The sequence below is a fragment of the Impatiens glandulifera genome, chromosome 5, assembly GCF_907164915.1.
Source record: "Impatiens glandulifera chromosome 5, dImpGla2.1, whole genome shotgun sequence".
NCBI classification, from domain to species: domain Eukaryota; kingdom Viridiplantae; phylum Streptophyta; class Magnoliopsida; order Ericales; family Balsaminaceae; genus Impatiens; species Impatiens glandulifera.
The window spans coordinates 35059215-35069811 of NC_061866.1; positions in this window are offsets into that span (position 1 = coordinate 35059215).

Sequence of the window (10597 nt, forward strand, 5' to 3'; positions counted from 1 at the left end):
TAGAATGTTTTAAGGTATTGCAGTTCACGCATCTATACGATTACCATTCATAGTGTATGCCCATCTTGGTAGCATTTCCCTTTCGATCCACCACTGTAATTTCGTCGGGAAGAACGCTTCTGGGTTGAACTTCAACGCTTATCCTAGCATACGTGAGATTTTCGCTTTTCTCAATGATTTTGTCCATGTATAGCGGGTTTCTTAGAAGGCTAGCGAAATGGCTTAAAGCTTCCGCGTTGTACATGCAGGGAGGAATATTTCGCAACTTGAACCAGATTTGCACTGTTTTTTTGGAATACTATCACAGATCGTATCCTCCTTCCATTTTTCGAGCTTCATGCATTCTTTCCCCATGTGTGTATGTCCCAACTCTAAAATTTTCTTTAAATTAGCCTCTTGATTGAATTTCAGGAAATACATGTTGTGACTGTTAGATGTGATCTTCATTAGACCTTCTTTTCCGTATTGTTTCATGAGTTCTTCCTTGGTGGTATCAAAAGTGGCAGGTTCTTTCCCAATATAATTACCCACTATCACATGTTCCCATGATTGAACGCATTTTTCTTCCACTTCTGATGGTAGCTTGAAATCAAAGGGATTTTCGAGTTTTTTCACATTTTCTTTGAACGCATCCAGGAAAATCTGTCCATTTTATGGGATTTTGTTTTCACTTTCTTTTGTTAAATTTTGACCATGCTTTGTGTTTGGATTCTTCTTTCATACTTGATCAACTTGACAATTTAGGTTCTTCTTCAGAGTATAAATTTTTGTCTTAGTACATTTTGCCAACTCTTTCATTGTGTTGACGGACCATCTAACATTAATGTCATATTCTTTTATTAGATTAGACTTTTTTCACTATACCACTCTAGTAATAGAACTAAATGTTTACCTAAGGTAGTTCAAGTGATAATAATAGTTTATAGTAGACAAAATGCACGGATTCAATTTTTACCTAATGAAAATTTAATTCATGATTGTGAGATGTCTATCTTATTAAAAAATATATAATTTTTTTTAAACATATAAAAGTAAATCTCAAAATAACCCATTATTAAAACAATTCATGGTTGTATCTGAAAAAATTAAAAATTAAGAACGGAATATTGAATACTAAATTTTAAGTACTTAATAAGTTAAATATGTGAAGATGAAAAAATGAATTAATAAACGGAAATATCTTAATTTTAAGTATTTAATATTTTAGTTGGTATCTAAAATTAATATCTAAAAAAATATATACAAATTATATATAAACTCAATATATTGAAGTATAAATTTATTGTATTAAATAAAAAAATTATTAAAATAAATATTAATATATTTTTAAATGTAATATTAATTATATATATATATATAAATAAATAAATCAACGTGTATATATATATATATTTATTTTATATATAATAATATTTTTATTTTATTATGTTTAAAAACAATTTTTTAGATAATCAAATAAATGATAAAAAATAAAAAAGAAAGTTTATTTTATTTATAATGAGAAAAAAATGGAAAAATAATACAATTTTATATATAACAGTAATAAATTAAATAAGTAATAAGTAAAATTATCATGTAATAAATGATTATAAATATGTGTTATCAAGTACTTAATATTCAATTAAGTGAGTTATCAAACCCAACCTAAATTAAATTATATTTATTAATTTTAAAATATTAAAGAACTCCTTCACTCTTATAAAAAAATAAATTTTAAAAATAAAATATAAGATACCCAATAAAGAACGCTACTTCTTGTGTTTGAATATAGTTTGATATCTTATAAATAGATAGAGACTTCTCTATAGGATATAAGTGTTGTTTAGGTCAATTTATACATCAAAATATACCATTTTTGGTTTCAATATATTAGTCAATTAAAATATTGGTTCGATAATGCTAAAATATAATAATACTTAAAATTTGTTTAATTAAACAAATATCAACTATGTATATTTGTTTAAAAAATGATAACGATTATATAATCTTCAAACATTAATTCGATTTAGACTGATTCATTTAAACATGGTAATGCTAATTAACAAAAAAAAAAAAATATTTAAGAGTTTTTGTTAAAGTTAGTTTCAAATAATTTTCACATGATTTTATCGACTTCATTTATTAATTCATTTATCAATCAAAATATCAAACAAATAAATATCTTTTATTTATCTTAACATACACATATATATAATATCTTTTAATTCTGAAATTTAATTTTAATAAATTTTACTTAAGCATGTCATTCACCCAAAACTTAGATGTAGAACTAGAGTTAAATTTGAAAACAAAAGTATTATAATAATTTTTATTGGAAATATTTTATGGTCAAATATCTCAATAAAATATAATTTAATTATTTATATATATATATATATATATATATTTCCAAATATGGCGTACATAGAACATATATTCGGGTCAAACCAGGTAAATTTGATACATGTTGGACTTTTAAGTTAGAAAATGAAATAATAATATTTTAGTTTCAACAAGTTAAAAAAAGGAATCCAATTGTTTTTTCTGTTAAATAAAATATTTTTTCTAATGGACAGAAACATCTTGAGAGGTTAGTACACATGCCCATGGTTTTTAATTTCTTAAATAACACTTTATTAATTATCATGTCTAGAAGGATTATATGATCTATATATTCATAAATAACAAAACACTATTAATTTCATTCCATATGAATTTGAAATAGTAACGAAAAAACGTGTTTAATAATCACATTAACCATTATGTAATAAATATTTTTGTAACTTAAATGAAAGAAGATATTTTTGTCTTAAGCATTTTTGTTTTTTTTAAATAATAATTATACTCTATCCAATAATAGTAATAATAAAATGAGGAGTATACACTGAATGTATGATCCAATTAATAAAAATAATAAGAGACTCTACAATGAACCAAATCAAAAGATTTTGTAATATCAATTTTATAGCATCTCTTATTATATGATTTATATCTTTTATAGCCTTATAAAAGTATGTGAATTAATAGATAATATAAAATAGATATATTAGAAATGTAGGTTATTGATTGTGTGTTTTATAATTCCGCTAATGAAACGAAAATCTTTAATAATACTAGATATAAATGTAGTAGGAATTAAGTTGATTATAGTAGGTTTCATTGCTTAATCATAGTTTTAAGAACTTTTATAATACCCCACTTGTTATTTTTCTTTTTAATACTTCACAAAGAACTTTTCAATTTTTAATACTATGGTTAGTTATTTTTTAAATATTTTTAGAATATAATTTTTAAGCATACTAGTTTTATAATTTGATATTATATTATTTTTTAATATACGAGAGTAAATTGTATTTTTATTTAAAACAATCATTAATTAAATTCCAAACACTTCATATTTAAAGTTATAGGGTTTGGGTTCCGGGTCTCATTAGTGGACGATAGACATTTGATTGAGTCAATTGTTTCTTTCCAAAAAAATAATTTTGAGGTCAAACAATGGATCTGATATCTTATAATGACTAATGAATATTGTTTCTTGAAAATAATAAGTATTAGGTCAAACAATTGATTTGATTTACTTTTTTTTGATTCAATTGATATCTAACAAAATAATTGTCTAAAGGCACTTAACTATTTTTTTTAAAAAAAGAGTTGATATGACAAAAAAAAAAAAAAAAAAAAAATGAGAACAGAATAAAATGAAATCTAATAAATATGTTATTCTACTGTAAATTCATTTAAAGATTTGAAATATGATTATATAGACGTAAACATTGAATGTAAACACTGAGTGTAAATATTGAGTGTGATAAAATTATCAATATTTTCGTTGTATCAAATGATATTGTAGCATAAAATATTGAAAATATTGATCTTTTTGATATACCAAAAAAAATCGCTAAAATATACTAGTAAAATTTGGCTATAATAAATATATATATAAAATAATAATAGTAAGCACGAAATTGATATTATCATCATTTTAGTGAACTTAAAAAATGAGTTTTTCTTCCTATTAGTTTTCAAGTTCACTTAAATGCTAGCACATCATTCCCATTACACCATATTAATTTTAATTTATTATTACTCAAAAATAAATAAATAATATATATATATATATATATATATATATATATATAATTTAAAATTTGAACGTCTTTACTATTTTTGTAAAGTTAAGAAATTTGACAATTTTTGTCAAACTTATATAAACCGATAGAATCTCACTTGTATAAACCGATAGAATCTCACAACTTAATTAACAAATCCATCAAATTTGTACATAAAATTAACATATCTTCTAATTTTTAATAATAAATATGTTTAGTATATATATATATATATATATATATATATATATATATATAATATTTTTATATGACAAGTTGTGTTGGTAAAATTGAAAATTAATATATGAATATTTAGTTTTAAGTATTTAATAACTTAAATATCTAAAATAAAAATTAAATTATCAAACAAAAATATTTAAATTTTAAGTGCTCAATATTTGAATTGGTTTAATAATATCTAAAACTAATATTGGAAAACATATATCATGACTATTATTAAAGGAGTGATAAGATAAAAAAACTTGGAAGAGAGAATGAGAAAAAATAACGTGTCACTATATCATTGACTAGTAAAATAATAAAGGGTGAGGAGAGAAAAGATAGAAAAAAACTGTTAATCCATCCCTAATCATTTATCATTTATCTGTATATTAATTAATAAACTTAATATATTAAAGTATATAATTTAATATATTAAATAAAAAATAATTAAAATAAATTGTAATATATATTTAAGTGATATATTAAATTATAATTTATTAACTTAATAATTTATATATATATATATATATATATTATAATTGAAAGACTAATAAATATTTTTTTTTAATTTTATAATTATATTTTTATTTTATTCAGGCACTATAATTCGATGTATTATGAATAATAAGATTTTTTTTATTATGTTTGTAATGGAAAAAAACAAAAAATTGAACATCTTTATGTATATATATATATATATATATAAAAAAAAATCTCGTTTTTGTGCACAACTCACTCATTTACTTTATTTGTACAACTAACTCACTTAGTATATACGTCATTTAAACATAACATACTAACTATTAAAAATGGGCTCATTTAACCTCTTTTAGTAAATCATAATTAATTTTTATATTTTAATTTATATACTTATTAATTAAATATTAATATATTTTTTCTCTTTCTTTTTTATTAATAAATAAATCCTCTATTTATATTTTTTTCATAATTTTTTTATTATTTCTATATTAGTATTTATTATTAATTATTTTAGTATTTATTTTATTTTATATATATAAACCTTCCTTATTAATTATTTTAACTATATATTTCTTCTTATTTTTTTTTATGTTTTTTTCTTCATCTATTAATATTAATTATTTTAAAATTGTTTAGTTCCAAAATATAATAATAACTTATATTTTCAACAATAAAAATTCATCAACACAAAAATAAATTAATTAATAATCAAGAATTGAAACCATCAAACTTAACTGCTTTTCCTTAATCGGATACCCTAGTCCGATTCAAGCGATGTCACTATTCTTTCACACTACGAAAAAGACTTAGAATTTGGAATTTGTGATGATGAACCCTAGCCTTCTTTATATTGCTGCTATCCTAGGACTTCCTCCACATGGGGAGACCATTCATTCTTTAGTTTATGTCCAAGAAATTACCTAGGACTGGCCCCAAAACCATAAGCATTTACCCATCGTAGAGTATAACGAGTTCATTTCCTTGTTTTCCTCCATCTATGACACCGTTTTGGATTATGAACACCTTTTTTCTTACTCTACTGACTTTGTCAATTTCAACTTTATGTCTCGTTCTTGCAAGTTTCTTGAGACTATCTTTTTTTGGGAAAACTTCTTGCAGGAGGGATAAAAGTTTCTCTTGGGCAAACTTTTCTAGCTCATCTCTATTGAGGCTCGTCTTTGTAAGAAGCTTGTCGCTTTTGTTGGTCCCTTATGGTTCATCCACCTGTGGCTTTCTCTGTACTTCAGGGAGCTTTTCCCTCCACTGGACCGTATTATGCAAATCAACCTTTGTGCTTTGTGCTTATTCTTATCCCAGGTGATACCCCTGTTGGCTTCCCTCAATCTTCCGATTCTTTTACATGACCGAGTCGATGTACCATTCAAGAGCCCTATTTACTTATTCGGAAGCTTGTACAGGTCCTCTTGAAAAGACTTTTTGATGAATGAGTTGCTATTATTATCCAATTCTTAATTCTTAATTAATTTATTTTTGTGTTGAAGAATTTTTATTATTGAAATGATAAGTCATTGTTATATTTTGAGATTAAACAATTTAAAAATAATTAATAATCAATGTTAATATATGAAAAAAACATAATAAAGAAGAAAAAATATATAGTTAAAATAATTAATGACGAAGGCTCATATAAATAAAATAAAATTAAAATAATCAATAATAAATACTCATGTAGAATTAATAAAAAAATTATAAAAAAGATAAAAATAGAGAAATCATTTATTAATGAAAAAGAAGGATAGAGAAAATATATTAATATATAATTAATAAATATATAAATTTAAAAATAAAAATTAACTATAATTTACTAAAATAAGTTAAATGAGCCAATTTTTAATAGTAAATATGTTTAAATGACATTTTATTAGTATATATCTAAATAAATTAAAGTCTAAATGAGCTAGTTGTACAAGTAAATAAGTTATATATATATATATATATGAGTGATGGAGAGGGAATGAGAATGTTGTATCAACATCACTACTAGAAAAATATAAAAAGTATAAGAAGAGATTATTTTTTAAGTTAAAAAGATTGCGCCGCCACTTCATTCTCTATTCCAAATTTTATATTTAAATTATTTCTTATATATATATAAATAAAAGTAAAATCGCCTTACGAGATTTTATTTATTTTATCTCTAAATCATTTCTTATATATATAAATAAAAGTAAAATCGACTCATGAGATTTTATTTAGTGGGAATGTGTTTAATTTTTCTTTTCTTTTTTTTAATTTTTAAAATAAACATATATTTTAACTTATTATTTTTAATATATTTTTACTCTAAATTTAAAAAATAAGTTATTATAAATATAAGTATCAAAATATATATTAAATAAGGAGGAGTGATAGAGTGAGGGAATTTAGTGAGGGAATTTGGTGAGGGAATGACGTGGCATCACCTTCATTCTTCATTGGTTGAAAAATGTAAAAGTGGGAGGAAAGAGAGAAAAGAGAGAAATTATTTAATTTTTTCAGCGAATAAGATTATAGCACATCATTCCCTCACCAAATTCCCTCACCAAATTCCCTCACCTAATCATTTCTCTTAAATAAGTTATCAATATATTAAATTAAGTAATATTTAAATTTTCTAATTATCATTCATCATAGTTTAAACAATTAAAACAATTGATCTTGAATCAACATCAATTTTTCTTCAATATATTATCAAATCAAAATTCAATTTTTCTTCAATATTATCAGGCAATTCAATTTAATAAACAGTTAATTAATTAGTTGTAATAATAGTTAATTAATTTGCTAATCATTAATTAGTTTTTTTTAATTGTAATTAGTATATATATTTTAGTGTTATTGTTTGATTCAACTGTTTTTCCATTCTTTCTCATCATTTAACAATATTATTTATTTTAGGATTCTTATATTTTAAAGAGAACATTTAAAACAATAATATACTGAAAACACTTAAATTGAAGTTGAATTTAAATAAAAAATATTATTAAGTTTTTAATATATTATATATATATAATTAAGATAATCTGTAAAACAATATATAGTATAAATTAATATTCAAATTAAATATTTGACCAAATTCTTTTAAAAATAAATTTATAATTTTTGTATTCAAACTCTTATAGTTTGGGCACAATTTTAAAGTTGGTTTAGTATCAATAACATCTTGAGCAACAAAACCAAGATTGGAGTTAATTTATGTTTAAATATTTAGGTTCATTATAACAAATTCATCAATCATATTATATTTTTTTTTAATTATTTAATCACTCAGTTCATAAACTAAAATATATTTTTTATTTTTATACAATTTTAAATATAAAACAAATTAATTTTTTTAACAATCTAATTAATTTTTATTAAACAAGATTAGTTTTTCAAAAATACTAAATAAAACACTCAAATAACCCAACAAATTTCAATAGTTGGATATTTTTGTATCCCTTCACCTCCTATGTTTGTATTCTTGAAAAATTTGGACTTTTCTTTGGTAAATTTCTTACTTATAGATGACGGATCAACATAATTATTTTAATCTCCCATCTATTATTATTAATTTGGAATATCATCTTGTTTTTTTTTTTTATCTGGCAAACACATAATTGACTTCTACAAAATAAATAAATACAACTAAATTTTAAATATCTAAAAACAAGATAATACAAACAAAAACACAATCAAGAAAAAAAAATCAATACTAGGGAGGTCATATCATCAATATCTTAATCTTGACTAATCCCCATCTATATCATCTACTTATATTTTGAAACAATTAAACAAACTTTCAATTAAATTATAATTTTGTAAAGATTGAAAATTATGATAAAAAAATCAAATCAAAACATCTACATCAAAATCATGACACGAGTGATTATAATTAAGTTACAATTAAAATATTAAATATGTAATCCAAGACATGGTCCAATTCAAATAGGATGTCACATATATATATTTATATTATATATTTGGATTCAAAAGATTCTGTATTCGAGTCTTATATCTCTTGTATTATCATTAATATTTATAACCATTTGGTAAGATGGTCAAACATACATTGTAAGATGGAAATTCAAATTTTAATTTGGTCAAAACACTATTTGTAGTGGCTTAGCTTCTTCGGTCTAAAAAATTATATATACATTTATATATATATATATATATTAATACAAACAAAATTACTTCAACCATAACAACTAATACTATTTTTTTAAAAGAATATTACAACATATATATAATTGTAACTAAATTCTCAAGCTGCTAAATTATATATAATTGATTAAATCCTCGACAATTTTAAGATAATTTCATCTAGTGTTGTACATTTAATGGATTAATTCAAAATTTAAATCGATTCAAATCCGAAATACTAACTTGAATTTGGATTGATTTCGTATTTGATTAGATTAATTTCTAATTTGATTAAATACGAATTGAATTAATATTATTCAAACAAAATATATAATTTTTTTACTATAATGTATTTCAACTGCTTCTTTTTTTTTCTTCCAATAACCATCAGTTTAATTTTTTCTCTTTAAATAATTATCAAAGAACACCATACTATATATATTAAAAATAATTATTTCACTTATTTGAATCAGTTTCAAAAATATTCTCATTGATAATATTTTGAACCATCATTTATTTCACTTAATATTTTTTTGCTAATTTTTTTTTCTCATTAACCATCAGTTAAAAAACAAGTCAGTAACCATCAACTTTTTTTTTTTTTAATTTAACAATAATTTTAAAAGAATGTATTATCAAAAAAGAAATTAATTTAACAATAATTTTTTATATTTTGAATTAAATAATTTATAAATAAAAAATAAAATCAAAATATTAAATATTAATTAAAAAAATAAAAAGTATATATATATATATATATATATATATATATATATATATATTAAAGTAATAAGATAAAAAATAAATATTAAATTTAATTATCCAAATCATACCCCCATCCAATTCAAATAATAATGGTAGAATGGATTTAAACATTTGCTCACGGATACTTTCAATTGTTAAATCCATTGCAAAATTCATCACAATTAATGTAAGTTATCCAAATAGAACCTAAACGTAAACAAGATAAATAAAGTTATAATATTTGGATAAAAAATGGACATGCATTTTGCAACGGTTTTTTAATTTGTTATTGATTTAGTTTTGCTTAAATCAAATATAATAAAACATTTAAATAATTGAAGGAATAAAAAATTAGTACAAATTATTAGGATAATGAATTATTGTTTGGCCCTACATTTATTATAATATTTTAAAAGATTGCATATTTTGTCGCTTACACATTAGGATCAGATTATAATAATAAAAATGTAGATCATCTAAATTTCAATGCAAAATTTTAAAATCAAAGTATAGAAATAACAAACTTTTCATTGGTCCAAGATTTGCATAAAAATAGTATAAAACCTGAAGAAATAATAGCCAAACAATCTAAATTGTTACAATTTTATTTCAAGTTGGACAACTATGAACCTCTCAAATAGTGTCACGAAAAATAAGTCAAACAAAAAATCTATTGTACATCAAATAACTAACTTGAGATCTTCTGTTGTCAATGTTACCTGTTCCCATGTTCTCCTCTCACAAGGAGAAAGGTAATATGGTAAATAAATAAAATTTCTCCTCTCACAAGGAGAAGGGTAATATGATAAATAAATAAAATAACATTTTATTTATTTACCATATTACCCTTCTCCTTGTGAGAGGAGAACATGGGAACAAGTAACATTGGCAACAGAAGATCTCTTCCCCCAAATAACTAAAACAAAACATCTCTA